The 21,716-nt window shown below is 44.4% G+C and overlaps 1 protein-coding gene and 1 long non-coding RNA gene across 2 annotated transcripts in view; one reads left to right on the forward strand and one right to left on the reverse strand.

The window, feature by feature from the left end:
- Window positions 1-21,716, forward strand: part of LOC135903907 (leucine-rich repeat-containing protein 24-like) — a 1,007,861-nt gene that overhangs the window by 44,827 nt on the left and 941,318 nt on the right. The gene's annotated exons all lie outside the window — the stretch shown is intronic.
- Window positions 16,835-21,108, reverse strand: LOC139057826 (uncharacterized). Its single transcript, XR_011513021.1, has 4 exons — window positions 20,939-21,108; window positions 19,810-19,867; window positions 18,754-18,917; window positions 16,835-16,905 (listed from the first exon to the last, which is right to left on the reverse strand). It is a non-coding gene; the product is annotated as an uncharacterized lncRNA (long non-coding RNA).

Genomic DNA, 21,716 nt, shown 5'->3' on the forward strand with positions numbered 1-21,716 from the left:
ACTTTGAAAGAACATGTTTTGAGCATTTTGACCTTGGTTTGCTAGGTGTGTTAGGTTGGCGCTGTAGCGTTACGTGCTATATGAAACTTCAGAAGAGGAGAAAGAGGGTACTGCTGATACAAGACATAGACAGTTGTACTTCTAGTGGCTTGACAATCAAATTTTATTGAGAGCTTCATTATGCATTGCTCGTTTATGTGCTCATTGAAATGCGTGTTTTAGGACTTTGAGATCAGGAACACACTTGTAGGAAAGGTTGCTGCTTCCTGGCTGCAGCCTAGTGCCGCAAAATTGGTAGGTGCAAAGCCACGCCGTAACGCTTCGGAAGCGGTACGTCAACATAAAATAAAATGAAGCATACTCGTAGGAGGCCTCAAGCATCCCTGCCAGCAGTGCAGCAGATGTGCTTAAAAGTACTTGAAGACGTTCAGCAATCGCGACAGCCGACGCAGCCTTTCGAAAGAGCGAGAGAGTTCGCAAGTGCCTGTCGTCTGCGAGAAAAACTCGCGTTCGCAGCGAGCGGGCGTCGTAGCAGACAACACTTGTAGCATTCCTCTCAAGGACGCAGCACTTTCTCACAATACAAGATTTTTAATTCCATAAATACTTGAGTATTTTTATGTAAGTACATGCACAGTTGGAATCGTTGTTGTAAAAATAAATGAATAATTATTCTCTGGCGCTAAATAGAGAACAGAATTGCACAAGAATGCATACCCTGGTGTGTTCTAGTGTAAACCATAGTAAACCAGGTCTTATGTAACGTGTTGCGGATTATATAAAACACTGTAGAAATAAAATGAGATTTTACGCGGTTATATCTGAGTATAGTTTCGTTTGCTCCGCCGCCAGTAAGCGCCGCTAGTCTAAAGATCTAAGTCAATCCTAAGCCTGTACTTCCCATCATTCCTATGTAGGTTGAGGCAACTCTCAGGAGAACCCCCGTAGACACTAGCGCCACATTTCCCTCTAGGGTATTTGTTCAGAGACTCTATGCATATAGCTTTATGTTGCAACAGGCCATACACATCTTATCTGGGTGATTGGTCAAGAATTGGGTAGCTCTAGATAATAAATTATAATGTATTAATGCAAAAAAAATACTTGTTCAGGACAGATCATAAGAAGACAACAAACACTGACACCAAGGACAACATAGGGGAAATTACTTGTGCTTAATAAATGAAATAAAGAAACTATAAATAAACGGAAATTAAAGTGGATGAAAAAACAACTTGCCAAAGGTGAGAACCGAACCCACAACCTTCGCATTTCGCGTGCGATGCTCTACCAATTGAACTACCACGGCGCTGTTTCCCCATCCACTTTCTTGGGTATTAATGTGTCCTAGTAGAACCCTGGGAGTATTAGCCAGCGCCACCACTCACAGACCTTGGCGGCGGACGTGGAACGTCTTTTTTTGCCGCAGGCGTCACGAGAACGTGATCTTTTCGGGTGAAGGTAAATGGTCAATAAACCCACATAAGCTACCTGAAGGCATCAATGTGAAAGGATAGACAGTTGGGCGAGTTGGTACGGTAACATGATTTTGGCTTCTAGCCAAATCTAGCTGGATGCAAACCTTTCTTTGAAGACACAAAAATTCTTTCTAGACACAGATGCCAAACCACGAGGGAAATTATCGAGGCTTTCCACATAAAAAGATTAGGAGACACTTGCGTCAGTCATGTTTCGTTGTCTCTGTTAGATTGCGAATTCCAGTACCTTCGCAATACGTGTACTAATCTGAAATAATTTTTGTTCTTTGACTTCCATACCCACTGACATGTTTAACTGATGCTTTCACATTGTCATGTTCTGATGCTACGGTTTTTGCAATCACCTATATATATGTTCTTCGTTTCAATAAAAATTTAGTTGAGAGTTAGCGCTCGTCCTGTCTGCTCCTTTCTGTGTCCATGTTTCACTTCGCGCTAGAAGCCAAAATCATGGCATCAATGTAGCCGGATTCGAGACCCTCGTTATGTATTGACCGAGAAGAAAGGGGGTTAACCGAGGGGCCCTTGGTTAACCCCCTTTGTTCTCGTTGTTCAGGACAGGTACAGGTTAGAATAAAAGGAAATAGAATTTGGAGAGTATTCATTGATGAAAAAATGAAAAGCGACCGAGAACATAAACCTAAATAAAATGAGAACAACATAAATAAAACTATATCTGAAAAACAAAGCTATTAGGATCAGAATTTAGTAATTAAAATTTCATAGAACCAAAAAGAAATTCCTGAAAGACAGAGGAAACCTCCCCATCACAGTGCCCAATTGTCAAGGCACCTTAAGCATAGAACAATTGGCACAGCAAAATATAATTGAAGGATCTGAAGCTGTGTTTCTAAAGCTATTTCTTCTTCTAAAGGTACACGACGCTGTTCCCACAGACACCTTTTACGTGGCCAATCTTGCAACACTTGAAGCACTGGAGGGGCTTCGGTACGAATGGTCGTGCTGGATGGCGGGCATCTCCTACTTTGACGTGGGAAGGAGGGCTGTCTCCTTCAAACCAAACCTTCCCACAGCGTTTGTTCCCAAGTCTGGAAATCTTCGTAATGAAAGTATATACTGTCGTTGGTTTGATTAGTATTGGTAAGTCGTCATTCTGGATGGTAACGTCGACGTCATAAATGACGCCCACAGTACCATCACCGCCTGTAGGTGATGGTACTGTTGGCGTACATCGCTCTACCTTTACGTCATTATCTTTGCTTCATTGCTCGCCACATCGTCACATTGTCGGTGCATTAGATTACGTATATTACGGGGACCACTGAAGGCCGGTACGGTCTAGCACGCCCACTGGTAGGACAATTTTCTGTGTGTTGATGCCGACGTCTTCGATCTCATTTAGCGCGATTTTCTCGAGCAACGAAGTCAGCAACTGTCTGTTCAGGAGCCGCAAGTCTGTCGTCGTGTCCACGGGCACGAAGAGCACAGTGTGCGGCCACTGCTGCGGTGCACTCTTCATAGAAACACTTGCGGCCGACGACGTCTGTAGCACAGTTCTTGTTGCTGTTTCGCTCATCACGAGTTTGAAGTCATCGTTCGAGGATTCTTAGCTGTCCGAGCATAACTCAGTGACCTCGCTGTCTCCATCACTTGACGAGCTTCCAGGTTTCGTGGCGTTGCACGGCCTGATGGCCGCCGCACACCAGAAAGGTCCTCGGAGTTCTCTTCATCCATTTCCGCAGCTGCCAGAATTTCAGGGAAACTAAGATAACACGTAGAGGCAAAGGCACAAGCCTTCTACCAAAGAATAACTTCGTCTTCTTCCCCTGTTGAATGGATGTTCCACACCCGCCACCACTGCCGTGAATGGCACTGGCCAACACTGCCAAGGCTAGGTCTAGCACACATACACAAATACTCAAAAACATGTACGTACATATAGGAGGACATGCTGCGCGGTACCTCAATGGTAGAGCATTGTACCCGTCATGCGGAAGTCGTTGGATCGGCTTCCACCAGCAGCAAGACGTCTTTGCCACCGTTTCCATTTCCCCTTTGTTTCATATGTCTACATTTCAAGTAAAGTTAACGCATAATTATCTCTGTGTTTGACTAGCTTCATTGCCTATTGGCTTAATGTGGCTGTAGGCAACAAAACTTGGAGAAATTCGAGTGTTTTTATTTTTCGCGTTGAAGAACTTCTGTTCTTTCCAAAAGGACAAAAAAGATTTTGTTCCGAGCATGTTCATCGGTTTTGATAACATTTACAGTGCGGTCTTGTATATTTTGCATTTTTAACAAGAAACTTAATGAAAACTGCTTGTCCCTTTATGTCATTCTCAAAGTCATTTAAACATCGGTGTGAGCGGTTGCCTTTATCATAGTGTCAATAAACACGAGGTTCTTGTCTCAAAAGACGGCATCTGTTTGCTTCAAGAGGCTCATTAAACAGTCTTAACAAAATCATGTTCCTCGCTTCCACTTTTGCTAACTCCAAGTAGCACACGACCAGCTATATACAGTCCGAAACCAACGAGAAACACAGCCTAGACTTATTTACTCTGTAACGATGCGTTTCCAAGCCACGGCTATCCCGCGTCCATGCCAACATTTATCTCTAAACGTGAGAAGGCGCCTTTACGCTGTGGAGAATCTCAGCACCGCTTACGCCGTTCACCGTCTCTTTTTTCACGGCAGAGGCTCCGCAAACACTTTCTTCGGCTTTGTCGTCTTGGCGAAAGTTCGACTGCAACAGCGAAAGAGATGGGGTGTGAACCCTGTGATCTCAAAAACCTTCGCAAGTGACCCCCCCCCCCAAAAAAAAATAAACAAAAAACACCGGTGACATATCTTTGTGGCAAAGATAACTGAGTTTGAGTTTTCTTCAGATTACCAATAACAAAGACGCTTTTTAGCATGAAGCACGGTTAACTCCATCTTGGAAAGGCAGGTTAAGTGGCATTTCTTGGCGATGGCGGAAGCTCCTAAACATAGGTGAGCGCACGCATGCACAACTGTTTTTCCGAAGGAAAACCTCCGTCGCCGGTTTGTTTACAGAGCCTTCTAGAAACCCTCTTTCACGCGGTGCCGAACTGCTTCGCCGTACCAGAAGCTTCGAAGTTCAACAAGGCGAGGATGAAGAAACAGCTGCGCGCAACGAAGTGTGCCCGCTTTGGAAGTTCCCAGCGGTTTATACCTTCTTTCAAAGCCGCTTCATCCCCCTCGCCAAAACATATTTTGAGACCTTTTAGCTTGATGCAGTACTTGAAAGGACAGAAAAACAAGGCGGAACAGGCACCGTAAATTGATCCTCTTTCGTCCGTCCTTGGCTCTTCCTTACTAACATCAAGATTTCCTTTCAGTCACCGTCAGAAAGCAGTGATGATGACTTACATCAAACTATACTTGTTGCGGTCCTCTAAAGCATGAGTACGCACTCTCAGCCCCCACTCTCGCTTAAGAATGAGGACATCTGTGGCAAGCCCTGTTCATAGCCCATAGTGCCTCCTTCGTCTATTCTGCAATTGTGTGGGGAGAGTGTGTTGACGTTCACAAAGGGTGTAAAACAAAAACCGTAATTGTAGTGTTGTGCGTTAAATTCTAAAATAAATAGTAACGGCACTACGAACTACGAATAACAAATTCGTGCGTTGTTTATCTTCTCGAAATTATCCCTTTCTTTTTGTAATAAGTTCATGGCTCAGCTATTACTAGATTAGGATACTTTTTCCATTTAAGTTTTTGCTTGCTTCTGGAGCCAGCTCACCCTCACGGCGGGTTTGCGTAAGCCCGAGGAAGTACTCTAATTTTTTTTACTTTTTTCCATTCGTTTTTATGGTGCATTTACTAGAACGCAGCGAAAACACCCGTGTACTTAGATTTAGATGCACGTTAAAGAACCCCAGGCGGTCGAAATTTTCGGAGCCCTCCATTATGGCGTGCCTCATAATCAGAAAGTGGTTTTTCCACGTAAAACCCCACAATTTTTTACTAGAACGCAGCGAAGCCACCACTGATCAGCAGGAATTTGTATTTTTTCCCCTTTTTTGACAATACGTATGGCCAATACGTTCAATATTATTCACTGTACATGTGTTCTAATTAATAAGATGCCAATGAGTGTCATTATATAGAGATTAGGAAATCGACCTAACTATTGTTCAAGTATTGAGTTCAAGCACGTAAAACCTGTGATTACCGTAGCATAAGATGGAAGGCGAGCAGATGTTAGCGCAGAAATACCTAAGCGTGGGAAAATTTACAGCTTTAACTGGTATACTCCAGAAAACAAGTAGGTAATACTGTGATGGCCGGAACACACGGAAAGAATAGGATTGTATGTCATGCGCCTATTCAAGGAAACCCGGGAAGTTAATGTTGAAAAAAGTTGTTGCACAAATACAGTCGCAATAAAAAAAAAAGCCCGCCGTGTTGAATCGTGCGTACATATCAGTTGGCAGCGGCTAACTTTGCTTACCTTGTGAAAGGTGCCCATCGTATGGGTGCATGGCTTTCGGGTGTCTTATTCAGGTGGCTAACAGTGGCGACCGGTTGTTAGCGCGCTCTCTTCAATGTGCGCGTGGAGAAATGAAACTATAATCACATCACAAAAAAACACCCACAATACTCCGCTTAATTTTCGGCTATATGAGTTCACTGCGTGCTAAACAGAGTCGTTGTAACACATGCGGCGTTCGGTGATAGTTGTGGTTAAAGAAAGCCTGATTATATACTCAATATTATTTCACTGCATATTAAAGTCTGCTTACAGTGGCGGAGCAAGAATATTGTGTAGAATTTTTCAGTGAACGAATAACCGGGGCGTGTCGCATCCTTAGGCATAAGATGTTTACAAATGATCTGCGCTCACTAATTGGCTCCACTTTGTAAGCGTGATTGTACACAGCTTTATTCTTTCGTGAACGACGATGAATAATTAGTTTATCAGACGTGATCAGGGTACGCGACAGTGCCAGCGACATATTGTCGCTAAGATCAGTGGTTTGTTAATGGTATCGTGACAGTTGACGCTCTAGCGCATCCATTATAATAAGGTACATAGATAGCTTACAAGGCAAATTGATAGGTTCCCAGGGGCATAGAACAAGCGATTTGAGGGAGTCACGATCCATGGCGTCTGATATCAGCTTTGGCGACTTCATTATTTTTGGGCGGGAGAGAATACACTATCTCGGATGCCCTTGCACATTAGGAACTCTAGCCTAGACGAGCATCACTTGCCATTCTGAACTAGCAGCTTCACCAGCTAGAATGCTGCAATGAAAGCTGATATGGAGAGAACTGGGGACACGAGTTTCGACGAGTGTTGGAGCGACAGAGAGAGAGAGAGACAAAAGGGGAGGAAAGACAGGGAGGTAAGCCAGTGTAAGTGCTGGCTGTCTACCCTGTGCTGGGGAAAGGTACCAAGGCAATGAAAGGTCCGAAAAGAAACAAAGTGAGAAAAATTCACACATTAACGTGATGGTAAGCGCTAAAACTTTCATAAACGGTTGCACAATTCACAAGCACTCAAGAACTTGCGCAGAGCCCTTACGGCCTTGAGGGCCGAAATCTGTCTGGATCAGTGTCTGAGAATTTTTTCTTCTGTAAAGGGGCGATCATCCAGTTTTTCGAGCGCGGTCGTGAGCCTTTTCTTGACACATTGTGAGGAGTGTTGTAAATGTCCAAAGCACACTGTTGCGAAAACCCTACGACATTGCCAGGACATCGTGATTGGAAGTTTAACTGTGACAGTAATACAGCTATTGCGCATTGCGTGCGACCATAAGCGTGCAAAAAAAAAGAAAGAAAGCGGTCGCGGGATCCCTTAACTAAGACTAATGACACGTTCTTTCTCGTAAGCTAACAGTCGCAGCACTGCGTGGGCGGGAAAACAATTTGATAGTAACAGTTACCGCAAACGACTTGTACAGACTGTTAATATTGTGGTGCTTGAACTTCTTGAACTTTGTTATTATTTTACCCTTGCGGTGACAGGGCAATAACAAACTTAACAAATTGTGCGTTTCTAGTCGCCTTTTTTTTTGCGGTCGCTCCAGGTACTCACAGACATTTCTTTAATGCGTCAGCATTCTTTAACGAGCTCCCTAGCCCAGTCATGCGAAACGTGTAAGGCGTTGAATCTGCACAAAAATAGGGAATTTGCAAATTGAAGACGTTTAATCGCTTTGATAGAGTAAATGGTGATGATTGGTAGCGTTTAAGCAACAAGGAACAACTTAAAGCAAAAAAAAATAAAATAAAAATATAATATCCACCGACATACAAAAGGCTCCTTAGAAAATGCCCGCTGAAGCTGAAATTTGCAGTTAGGCCAAGTTAACACCCCTGGGGGTGGGCCAACTTGGAATTTGTGGGAGGGCCAACATGAAATGTGGGGTGGGCCTACTTAAATTAGGGGATAGGCCAGCTTAAGTTTGGGGGTGGGCCAAGCTGAAATGACGGGGTGGGCCAAGTTAAAAATCGGAGGGTGGGCCAAGTTTAATTGGGGGGGGGGGGGAGCAATTTATATTCGGGGATGGACAAACGTGTATTTGGCAGTGGGCGAACTTGAAATTTGGGGGTCGGCCAACTAGTGATTTTGGGGCGGCACAATCTCCACTCGAACGCTGCTGAGCGTCCTTCGAGTTATGTACACTTGGCGGGCAAGCGAGCGCATATTCATTGGGCTTTACCGAGGTGCAGTCAGATCACAGGCGAGAGCATGCGTGGCGAAGGAACGCTCGCGTAACGCATGCTTGCAAGCGCGACAGTGAAGGTGACAGTGCTTTGCGGCGATGCACTCTCCCCTCACGCAACGCGTCACGTGCTACTGCGGCAGCTGGTGTTCGCTGTCCACCGCCCTGCTCCTTCGAGGCGCGCTCGTGCCCGCGTTCCGGCTGAATTGGTGCGACTGCGCTGAAAGGGGCCGGATTCGGCGAGAGAAATCTGATAATTGCCTCCTAAAGTCTATGCATTCTTTCCCATCGGAAAGGCCATGGGAAGACGCACATAAGCTAGGAAAAGCAAGCAAGCAAGGCTAAGGAAAAACGAAGTTACAGCCGAGCCAAGCAATGCTTACGCATTAGTTGACCATTCTCAGAATTCTCGTAGCCTTTTTCTTTCACAGCACAGCTGTGTGTAGCTACCCTCCGGCGGTGGTCGATGCGAGTCCATCTACGCGTCGCGTCGACACGAAACAGTTTTCGTCTCCAGTTTCTCGTGAGTACTGTCTAGCTCTTAGCCTAATATAGGTATCTTAGAAAATCACACTGCAATTTGCCAGTAAGACGACTCAACCATTACAAAGAGTTTCGTTCACTTGTCATGATTAGTTAGCTCACATTGAAGTTGTAAACTTTACGGAATTCCCGTCTGCATTCAACACATGGCCATCTACGGAGGGAGTGCGGTTACAGAAAACAGGTGTAACTTTTCTTTGATAAAAATTGTCCCAAAAGAAATTATGTGACAATTAGCCGCTAAGCTGACTCTATCGTTCCGCCTAGTTTCGCCTACATTCCATAATGACGTAGTTGATAGTGAAGTTCTGAATGTTGTGGGGATTCCACTCTGCTGTCAATACATGGGCTTCTACGAGAGGCAAGCGGACAGTCCCATGTTTGTTATAATAATAATAATAATAATAATAATAATAATAATAATAATAATAATAATAATAATAATAATAATAATAATAATAATAATAATAATAGTGAAGTACCTGTATATACATAGATGCATCGATTGAGGTAAAACACAACGCAGCATCGCTGTTCGTCCTTGGAAGCGTGGAAGGGCAGATGATCTTTTTTTTGTGACAGTGTTTTGCACGTGGCATACGTTTCTTTTGCGCGTCCGCAGTTTCCAGCTCAGACTTCTTATTTACTGCTCGTACTGTGGGACGAGAAGGGATGGGAAGGCAGTGAAATGTAACAAACCTCCTGTACCGAGCTTTGGGTGCACGTTAGGGAACCTCAGGTGCACAAACTTTATGCAATGGTGCATTTCGTAACCTCTGCGTTATTTTAGCCCTTTGCGGATTATGAGGCCAGAAACACACTCCTCCGGCCAACCTCTGAGCTTTTTCTCTCATTAAATCTTCTTCCTAGGCTGACAACGTTCCTTTCTGAAGATTGTGGTTGTGAGGAGAAATGTGAGCAGAATTATTGCGAGTCTCGTCATTTAAGTACAAAAATACAACCGCTCACGACTGCGCCAGCTCGTGATGATGACAGGCCATTGTCAGAGCAAAGAATTTTGGAATGCCGACCTCACAAATCGTTGTAGCAGAGAGCTGCGAACACATTAATTGTTGCAATTTTTATGAAAAACAAACCTGCTCGAGCGCATTTAGAAATGCCAAGTGGTCACTGTGAACTGGAGCGAAGCTTGCATGTGATTTGTTTTGATCTCTCTCTCTCTCTCTCTATTTCCGCGTATTTCTATGCGGCCCTCCTTTAGCCGCCAGTGTAGAGCAGCACATCAGATTATTGTTCTAGTTGAACTTTCGGCCTTTCTTTTCTTTCGTCTCTTTTTGGCTCTAGTGAAACGTTAAAATCAATCAATCGATCGTTGTGCACACGTCTTCATTTAAATTTCTCGTTTGTTAATACCCGCACTTCTTAGCCAAGCTACCTAAACTAGATGTCCTTGCCAGTGTCATCAGTGTTCAGCGGTCCTCACAGTCGTCCAAGGAAGAAAAAGATGAAAAGAGAAATAGATATAACTCAGAGCAACAAAACTGGCGAAATACAATTTGAAATGCAGGACATATTGCATAATTGCAGGGAAGCAATCGTGAGCGCAAATGAACATGCAGCCAACGCATTTAGAATGACGTGGAAACGCGCTGCGAACAACAATTTTATAGGATAATGAGAGAGAGAGAGAGAGAACCCGCAATATACGAACAGACGCTAAGGAAACAAAGCACAAGACGAGAAAATAACGAGCGATGAGGTAGCACGCGTATATGTAAGAACGAGCAAGCTGGGCAGCGAGTAAACGAAAAATAAAATAATGCGGCAGATAACAAAAGAAGGAAACGAGCAGACAGAGAGATCGAAGCGCCAATGAATATAAATGCGAATAGGTGCTACGGAGTAATCGACAGGCTCTGGCATAGTGCCATAGAAGCTTTATTTGATGTAGCAGAGTGAATGAGCTCTTCTGAGAAAAAAAATTACTGCTGGTGGCCCGTAAAGTAGGCGCGAGAAGCATCGGCTAACCGGGGAGGAGGGTTAACCGTTCACCGGCACGATATTGCGAGATTACGGGCCGCAGCCGATAGTGATGACTCATCACGCGCAGAAATTGACGCACTTCCCCTCCCCCCCCCCCTCAACTAGGAGGCGGGGCAATATACTAGGTGGAATGATTTTTTTCTGTTTCGCCACTCAGTCAACGATCCTACAACATTGAGCTCACTAACTAGGTACTGGTATTACAAAGGATTCCGACAAAATAAGCAAGATTAGAAATTTCACCCAAGCTGTTGGCCGTGGATCGACGCTACTAAGACAAAGGTCGCGAGAGAGATGAGGGTAGACAAGGAACAAGGAACACGAGGGGGTGAGTTTAATTTCGGTATACGCTCATAATTTCCTCTTGCTTCGCATTTTTCCCTTCTATACGCTTCTCAGGAGGTAGAGCCGTCAGAATGCCATTCGCATGAGCAGCGGCTATTTGTGCGCTGCAGTTGTGAAATTCTATATCTCATTTTGTTTGCAAAACGAACAAAATTAATTTATTGGCAGTTTCCCCCTGAAGGTCGAAGCACTCAGAGCGAGAGCAAGGTTTAGCGTTGCGCTTGTACTTCTCGAACGATACTCTAACCATGGTCCTAGCCATACGCAGGGGCGACATGTTGGCGCAACGCAACACACAAGACAATGTCTCATGGCCAAAAACAACGGTGGCCTGGCGACCAAACTTCTCAGAATGCTGGCGTCATTAGCGCCGCATTCAGGCGTCTCCTCTGGCGTCTCCTCGAAAAAAAGAAACCGTTGAGATATACAAAAATGGCAAAAAGGAAATTAGCAGGGTAAATATGTACGGTAAGGCACAGCACAGTGCATTGGCATGTGAGGGCGAAGCTGGCTGCATGACGACAAAAACGTACTATAGCAAATGTGTGCCACAGTATAAAGCATGGGTGCTGCAAAAAAAAAAAACAGGAAAGGAAAGAAAGTTTGAGAAGGACTCGGCGCATCGTAATGGAATGCCAGGATATTCACCGAGTGAGACTCATACGGAATGTTCACCTTCCAGAAGCATTCGGGTTAAACAAATAAAAGTATTAACTGGCACGCAGTTGAAATGACTGCGACACGTTTAGAGTATTGGTGGAAGAAGAGTAGAAAAGATTTGATAGGACCGAAATCATTTCAAGCGTAGGTAACGGCACAAATAGTAACAGAAGGTTTAGGTACAAAATATTAAGATCAGATAGGCAAAGAAAAAAAAAACGATATGGCTAGAGAGGTAACAAACCATGATGAAGTCAAGCAGGCTAAGTGACTATTTGGCACCACCCAGTTTGAATGAGGATGACAATGAACATCGTCATAATCAGCTCGACGCTGCACGAAATGAGACTGATGGGAAACCATAGACATTAGTCAGCGTGCACTGGCTTGACAGTTACTGCCCTGAACAAAGCATACACACAGCAGCTCAGTAGGAAAGCTAGTGAGCTTGTAGTGTGCGTGAGCTCATCGCCGAAGTATAGAAGACACAACGTAGCACTTGCTAATCCACGGAGGTGATCGAGCACAGCGTTGACGGTCCGTCCAATTAATGTATTTCTCTATGGTGCGTCGACTTCGCGTCATCATTTTTGGAGTGCGATGCACTTCGCGTGTCAGGAGACACTTTGAACATCCGCGCGCAATCCACGGATTCGGCGTCAGCGACACAGTGCTGCGGCGCCCGCGTAGGTAATGACGGTGTGAATGCCCTTTCAGTGTCTGTTATTCTGCTATTACATTCAATCGGATAAATGCGTCAGGCTTATTGAGTGAATTTTAATGTGTTAATGTTAACTAAAAGCTGAAGCTCCAAAATTTCTGGCACCCTTGTAATGATTAGCCCAATGGTGTGGCCTGTAATGACGGCTTGCAAGCTTCTTTGCGCTACCTGTGAAGGTCGTCGGCGCCAGTGAAATTACTTCACTTTCAAATTGTGAGCTGCATCACCTAAGCACTTCTCATAAGTTGTGAATGCGAAAGCATTATTGTCCAATTGAACGCCGCGGAGTGGTCCTTCGAGTTATGAACTCCTCGCGGGCAAGCGAGCGCGTTGAGACGCTTGGCCAACACTTGTCTTCCAAGAGTACGAATAAAGGTGACGTGGCGTCGCGGCAATGCCCTCTCACCTCACGCAACACTTGGCTCGCTAGCGAGCCAGCAGGTGTTCCCTTTCGCCCGCTCGGCTCCGTCGAGGCGAGCTCGTGACTTGGTGTCGCAGCCAATGAGAAATGAGGTGCCGTTTTGCTTGTATACAGATGACTGGCGCCGGCTTCTTCACTCAGTGGATCATTCGAACAATTCGCATCAATATTGTTTCGCAATTTTCACCTCAGAATATTTGAGATAGAAGGCATACGCTGTGAATGGAGCTCTTCATGACTGTTCATTGGCACCTGCGATTATCAGAAGTTCTCCGGAAGAATTCAGTACAGACCATAAAACCTGGTCAGCGCAACTTTGACATTTCAATAATACAGTATCTATCGTCGCATACCAAAGCATCCATACTGACCACCTCGCCAACTCCGAAGCCCACGCCTATGGCAAAAATTTCCTTGGAGTGTCTATAATTGCTATCGCAATAAACGTAAAGGAAAGAAAGAATGAACAAGGATTTGCCAAGTCGAGTAAAGCATGAGGCTCTTAAACGCCGAGGAAACTTCTGTTCATACTGCCGGGCATGTGTGCGTATACCAATGTGCGCGTGCGTATGTATGTTTGTGCGTGCGTTTTCTTTATTGGAGAGTGTGCGAGCGCGCGTGTTAGTGTGTTTGAGCGAACACGCGTTTTTGAGGGCGCTCAAGTTGCTGCGTAAGTGTACATGTGCCTGCATATAGCTCTCTGTTTGTTTGTTTGCTTGCTTGCTTGTTTGTTTGTTTGTTTGTTTATGCGCGTGCGTGCGTGCGTGCGTGCGTGCGTGCGTGTGCATGTAGGTGCTCTCGCGCACCGACTACCTGCTGTGCTCACTGATTGCTGGGCCAGCGCTCATCGATTGCGAGCGGGCATTTTGAGGAGGCCATCCCGCAGATGCGTCTGCAGCTGATATCTTGCCCACACCCCACTTCCTTACCCTTAATGTTGCCTTTCATGTTTGCCCTGTGATGGGCGTCTATGCAATTCCAGGCGCAAGCATGGTTTCATTTGGCCGCTTTTCTTGCGTCTCCGCGCGGCTGCTTGCTGGGCCTCATTCACGCTCGGTGCTTTGGCCCTGCGGCAACAGCTGCTGTCCTTCACGTTGCGCGCTCAAACGGCGTAGATGCCGCGGTCGTGCCGCGGTCGTCATTCCTCGCTACTCTTCTTTGTGTCCGGTCCTGGCTGAATGCTCTCGTTTCCTCTCGCTATCCTTCTTTTTGTCTCGGTGTCTTTCTCTTGTGTCAACGCCTCGTGTCTGTGCCCTCGAGGAGCAATGAGGAATCATTGGCGCTTCTTTATCGGGAGCAGGGACCTTCCACAGAAGTGATTTCATACCTCAACGCATAGCAATAAAAAGGGTGCTTCTTTATTCTTCATCCCTTCATTATTATTTCTTTGTTTGCATGATATTCACTTGGTTACTTTTTCCTACGTAAAGTTTTTTTTTTCCTTTCCTTGGAGGACGTATTTGGCAAACGAAATCGTCATGGTGCTAACTCTATTGGCACAAACCATTCCTAGAAAGCCCGGAATGAAGCTCTTACTGGTTTAGGCATGCACTTTTTGCGAATTGTTACAACGTCTGTAAGAGCATACCTGCGTTTTCAAATGCACAAATCTCTAATAATATCGTCTGTCTCATCGCAGCAATCAGTCCTTCTACGTGAGGCAGCACTAGACACTTTCTTGGCAGCGTTTTTTTTTCTTTTTCTTTAATCTTTTCGGCTATGTTATTCACGACTCCGAAAATAGTCACGAGGTATGACATGTTTTCTCTTGTCTATGGTGGCTTGTGTTATATAATGCTAAAAATTCACGGTATTTACTTTCGACATACGAGTGTGACTTATTTCTGCGTGTATCTGCCGAGGAAATGCCCTTTCCACCCCCATGCCAAATAGCGGTTCGGCCACCTGGTAGCATCAAGTGGTTCGGATCGGTTGTTGAGTGTTATCGATGTGGTAGTTCGGTGAGATGACAAAATAAATACCCGGTTGTAGAACGCAAGGCGTAAAATTTAGCTACGAGAGCTAAGAGCTTCAAGATTCATAGCAGAGACCCAGGGGAACTACGGCTGCTTGGAAAGAAGAAACTCGTCGGGACGAATTCGAATAAATTTACGTATTCCAGTGTTAGTTGGCTTGGATGCGTGAAAGATAACGGAGTTTTATTCCAGTTTAGGTCACGCAAGAGGTTTGCAAGTAACCAGTTTCGTACGTGAAGGTGCCTTTAAGACAAGTTGTTGCAAGTAACTTATTCTTCATTGATTTAAATTAAACAATGGATTTCGTGTTCAGAACGGTGCTTGCTACGCTTGTGGTTCTTGCCTGACATCACTTGTCCGTTGCAACCGCTTGTTTAATTATTTAACGATCCACACAGAGAGACAGAGAGAGGCGAAATAAATGAGAAAGGCAGGGAAGCTAACCAAACGGCAAATTCAGTTTGCTACCCTACATGCGGAGAAAATAACTTAGCGCTGTGATAGTGTGTGGCGATCGTGACCGGCTAGGTTCGTGTATATGCGCTCTCTCTATATACCTATCATTTGTCCTGATATTTCTAGACGATCTCGGCTCACTGTAAACTGGGAAAATTGGTGATAGTTTATTCTTTCTACGGCGCAAAAGAAACATACAGAAACGGTGTATATGCTGTCGTACTTTTTTTCTGTCTGTCTGTTAATTGCACTCAACGAACAATGAATTTCACGATTTACGTTAGGAAACTGACAAAACTCATTTGCGAGGTAGACTCACAGTCTCAACACTTTTTAATATTCTCGAACACTCAGGCTGAACAGCGTTTCATTTTTTTTTCTTACCTTGTTTCTTCTTTTGAAGCGATAAAATGTTTGCAGAACTATATTGTAGCGAATGTTCGGGAAAAAAAGCTAAAAAAAAGCAAAACAATCTTTATCTAAAGCTTTACAACTATGGAGGAAATAATTCTATTTTTATGTAGTAAATCTGGTTTAAGAGTGAAAAAGCAAAAGAAATGTGATACATAAGTTTCACATCTCGCAACACATTGAGGGGAACTTCTGGCGTGCAGAGTGGCCCTTCTGAAAGATGGCGGGTATTCAGGATGAAATATGCCCTTTGCTAAGCTACACTGTAAAAAAAATTCCGTCAAAATGACGGGAAATACCTTGGCAGCTCTATTTCCAAGCATTTGGCCGTCAAAATGATGCCACACCGTCATTTTCAAATGACGGTGTCTTTTCATCATTTTGATGTTTTTCTCGTCAATCTGAAATACAACTGCACCGTCAATTCGATGACATTTGACCGTCAAAGTGACGGCAGAACATTATTTCTAAATGACAGTTTTCCATCATTTTGACGTCTTTCTTGTCAATCTAAAATACAACCGAACCGTCAATTTGATGACATTTGACCATCAAAGTGACAGCAGAACATCATTTCTAAATGACGGTATTTGCATCATTTCAATGTTTTTTTTTTGTCAATGTGAAATACAACCAAACCGTCAATTTGACAGCACTTGACCGTAGCAGTTACAGCAAGCCGTCATTTCAAAAAGACAATGTTTTTTCCTGACTTCTATGTCGTTTTTATAAATTTCAATATACAACCAAACCTTAATTATACCATTTGATTGTCTGTGAGGGCAAGCTGTCAATTAACCGTTTTTATGACTTCGACTTTTGCAAATTTGAAATTTATATACTTGTCAGTACAGCGTTGGCCATCAAAGTAATAGCACGCTGTTATTTAAAAATGACGATGCCTTTAACCATTCCAAAACTTGGCTTGGCAACATGAAATGCAACTGTACTGTTAGTATGATGGCCCGCCAACACAACAAGTGTCAACATAATTCTGTGTCAATATATTGTGTTGTCAACATGGCCACATGACAGCCACTTGCAGTGGGTAGTACCTCATGAAACATGCAACAAAAAACAAAAACGCACATTTCTACTTGCACATTTATTCATAAATTAAAGTGCTTTCAGCAGGCTGAGTAACATTGGCGCGATTCTGCCGGCCCTGCCTTTGCCGCGCCCTTTCGTTGGGTTGATCAGCCCCAGGTACCTGGAAACAGGATGAGGAAAGAATAAATCCATGCTCCATAAACTGTGGCAATCACATACTCTGGCTACACACGTGAAATGCCATGAATGTGTGAACTGCACTGCCTTCTGCAACACACAGTATTATGAAATGAAAAGACGATTAAAATCATGTAGCAGCAAATGTGAGCACAGTAGTAGTGCGCTTAAATAGCTACATATACATGCACTAATGATGGATGATGTACCTACATGTAACCATTATTATAACTCGTAAAAACAACCCACAATTGCACATACACCCGTAAAGGATTTCTAGTAACAATAGGTGCTCATCATATACAGGGAACATGCAGAGACTCTAGAAACCGTAACTATACAAGAGCATTTTGCTGCATTTCAGGGTTTCTGCTGTCAGCCGCATACATAAATCAGTACTGATGTAACACCCAGATGTCCAGGTATAGGCTGCAATTGCAGGCAGTCGTGCGTACATTTACGAACCTCGTTATCATGCTTCATCTTACCATTTGGAGAATGCTCATTCTAGTTTCTGTGCCCTTGGCTGCAAATAAGCGGAATTTCTTACTGAAATCTTCTGAGCAATCAACAAACCTGCCACAATGATGGATGTGTAATTTTTTTCTTTTACACTGCAACTGTTGACACACAGGGTGGCCAACTTCTCAGGTGCCGACAGCAACCTTTATGATGGCTCTTTCACCTGTCCTTTTCAAGTACTCAGCAATTCTGGGCAAATATGGGACCACAGTATAATTTTTTTAAAGGCGCTAATCACACTGCCAGCCCCTAAAAGATCACCAGGTGAAAGTGCCATGTAATGGTTGTGACAGTACCTGTGAAGCTGTCCTGCCTATGTGTCATGTCTCCAATTTCAATGCAAAACGAAAAAAAAAAACTGACATTCATCATTGCAAAAGGTTTGTTGAGTGCCCAGAAGGTGAGGTAGTGAGCTCTATTTTCTTGGGGCTGATTGTACACAGGCTAGAGAGAGCACTGCATCAATGGTAACAAGGGAACCTGAGGTCTGTAAAAGTGCAGACAGGCATTCGGCAACTTAGTGCCACATGTGTGGACGCAACCCATAGTTAGGCACACTGTAATGTTGCACTAGGACATTAGCCAATGGACACGATACATAGTAGACTGACTTAAAAGAACTGCAATTTCACTTCATTCTCGCTCCCATTTTTCCTGACGTCGCTACCTATAAAAGTGCTGCACACATTACATTTAGCAATCATTGACAGTAGCACCTGACCTATCTGGTTCTTCGTCCTTGCACCTTTCTTGCGGTAGCCAACTAACAAAACTATGCGTAAAACCGAAAAGCGCTATCTAGATGCGCTCACAGGACACGTGACCAAGTTTAGGCATTGTAAATTGCCAAGCTGGTGCATTAGTAATGCGACAATGATCAAATCTCCAGTTTTGCAAGTAGAATACCAGAACTCGGTGCAATTTAAAATAAAAACTTCAACCTTCACCTCGCAGCCCTCTGACTCATTGCCAGAGCTAGCAAATGTGCAAGGCTTGTCAGCATGTTCCACAGGCAAGCAGCACTATGTCAATAACCTTGCCATTCTACTTTCTAAAGACGGCCGTGATTGGCGAAACACCATACAGCTGTGCCACAAACCAACGTGATGCCGTGCCATAAAACGCAGAAATGCACGAGAGGAATGTATGTGACATCTGAATTATAGGGGAACAGGGCAGGACTGGTCACTTGCAGGCACTGGCTAAGGAGGGCGAGTGCCTTTCTTCAGGAAAAAGAAGCCTACTGCTCACGTTATTTTCTCGGTTTCCGATTAGTTATCAAAAGCATCATCCATATTCACTCATTTACCTCTGCGAAAACTCCATGGTGAGGGGGCAGTCGGGAGGGTACGCCACGTTGAAAACAAAGAAGGCACCTAGGAGGAGGCCCATGGCCTTCAAGACTTCTTGTAGAGATGAATTCTACAGCATCAACTGCAACGATGATTTTCTTTATGTCCCCCATGCTTGATCCTGCAAGGAAAAAAAAATTAGTTCACAAGCAAATGCTCTGCACTAAAGGGGCGATCCAATAATTCGAGTAACTCTATGGCCTTCGATGTGTACACTGAGAGAAGGCGAATTCAAATGTACACATAAAAAGCCATACTGAGTCGTGTCACTAGGCCTTATGGTACCCTGGCAGTAGACAGACGTGCAACATGCCCTCCCTTATCAGTGCTTTACACACCACTAATTATATCTGTTGAAGACCCTTGCTACTTGTAAACACAAAATATTACACAGAAATTGTTTGTGGGAAAATCTACAAATATTGCCCGACAAATAAAAAGAATCAACTTTGTCTGTCGATAGAATACTTTTTCTTTAAATAATGGAGAATAGTGACGAGTTGACGAAACTTAGGCAAGCACCGCGGCAACTTTCCTAAGCCAGAGTGGCCCTCCATTTTGTACTGAGCCTGCCATGACATTGATGAGAAAAGCCCAGTTCAGCTTCGTTCATGCTTTCTAGCAAAAAGTCATGCTTTTGGCAAGTCAAAAAGCTGCATGTTAGTCACAATGAACTCTGGCATATCACCTTATAGTGCAGAAATCGCCCCGCCTTCACCACTTATCGACAGTACTGCTACTGAGTTAGAAATTTTTTGCGCACTCTAACAAGAATGGAAAACTACTGGCCAAACTTGCACACTGTTATCATGTTAAATTATTAAACAAACTTCACATATATAAGATGAAGCAGCAATTAAGCCTTTCATCCTGGGCTAGCCTCATTTCTAAGTTTTGAATATGTTCTACTAAGTAGGGTGAGGTTACACAAAATCAGGTTATATCATACAATAGTAAAATACAGTGTGCAAGCCATGTTTTGATCCAAAGTTCTATAAATGACAAATACACACCAATGACAGCAAGGTGCGGCGTTGCTGGCAGTCCTTCCGGCCCCCCTTCAGCTGCATGCTGGGAATTCACAAGCCACATGTTATTGCACTCCAGAGAAAACATCAAAGGGATCAGATACATGCATCTAAATAATACGTCATAACCATACTTCTAAGGATCCTGCTGTCATCAAGGCACTTTCTACACCTCAGGTACAGCATCATTTCAGCAGAAGTGGATGAAAATGCGGTATATAATTAGAAAACTCCAAATTTACTTTACTGAATAATTCCCAGCTAATGGACACGCCAGTCGAAATAAATTTTTGGCCCTTGTTTGAGGCCCATAGGCAATAAACTATAAAAATGAACAAATTTATTCAGAAATAACTATTGCCAAAATTTAAGGTAATTAGGCCCATATCTTAATGCTTTACAAGAATGAAACTGCACACTATCAGTACACGAACACTGAAAACATTCAGCCACTTGTTAACTCTGCAAGACTAACGCCGAACATTTCGGTAAGTCAAACTGATGTAAAAAAATGGTAAGTCAAATGGTAAGTCAAACTGATGATGTAAAATGTAAACAATGGTTTTTACAACTACTTTTACTGCCTATTAAGCACATTTATCAGGTGTTCTGCATTTAAACAACGACGCATAGCGCGCTAGAGTTCGACCAACTCGATTTCGATCCTTGGCCCGCGAAGCAGTGATCGAAAGTCAGGCTCGATCGGGATTGTATGTGCCTGCATGATAGGGGTACTAAAAACGACTTTCTTCTACTCTCTTCAATTAACGTGCGCCAATGCTCTTCGTACGCTTCAGTGTCCCTCACAGAAAGTTTTTTTTTTAACACGTGGATGCAGGCAGCCCCTGAAAATCGCTGCACGTGGCTGAACCATGAGGCCGCGATTCAAGCACGAAGGACCACGCGCGAAAGATCGCGGTTGTGTGGTTTCTGCTTTACGCAGAAGCACGTCTCTAAACGGCAGTCTCGGGCCCACGGCCATCGGTGCGTGCAGTACATTACGCGTGAGAACTAGCGTGCTTCTCGTGAGCTATGTGCCTCACAGAACACGTGCTGCACGAACGAAGCATGTAAACAGACGAAGAAGCATATATGCAGAACACACTACACTTACCTTAACCCGCTGCAGTTGATTTTCGGCTGCAGCTCGATGCCCACACGTTCCTTGATTGCGTCTTCGCGGCCTTCCAACGCGCCACACACAAAAAGGCAAAAATGGCGAAAAAAGCCGAACGCACACCCAGGCAGTAGCAGCGCGCACAAAGAAAAGCGAGGGGACGGAGCCACTTCTCATGAAACGTTGGCTCAGGCAACAACCGGACGAGGAGGACTCCTTCTTTGAAAGCATCCGCGGGGGCCCGAAGCGCACGTGGAACGATGACGTACCCCTACGCGCCAGCCAATAGAGTTTCTCGTTACTGCGCTGCACTTAAATCCCACACTTCAACTTCCTTCCTTAGAATCTCTCTTGTGTTGCGCTCTCCGTCTCTTTCTCCTCGCTCGCTCGTTCACGGAGAAGTCGCAGTCTTTCGCGTTTGACAACGACGGCTCGTCAAAATAGATAAAAAGATGGCCGTCAAAATGACGGTTGCTTTTTACAGTGTACTTGCAGCGCTCCTTTACTGACGCGCAAGTGGCGTCACGCCAGCTGGTCTACGGCAGTATATATATAGGGACAGTTTTACTCAACTCTAACGAGGCCTTTCTGTGCACGCAGCGCTGAGCTCAATCATTCGTGCCTTGTGATGCACCGCCTGCCGTCGGCGCGCTGTGTGCAGCAAGTTCATTTAATTTTCTCGTTTGCGCCTTTCGCTGCGGCGCGTGTGAACCACGCACGCGATACTCTCTGCTCGCTGAGTAATGATCCAAGCAGGGAAAGGAACGCGCATATT

Source organism: Dermacentor albipictus, chromosome 3 (assembly GCF_038994185.2).
Source record: "Dermacentor albipictus isolate Rhodes 1998 colony chromosome 3, USDA_Dalb.pri_finalv2, whole genome shotgun sequence".
Lineage (NCBI taxonomy): Eukaryota > Metazoa > Arthropoda > Arachnida > Ixodida > Ixodidae > Dermacentor > Dermacentor albipictus.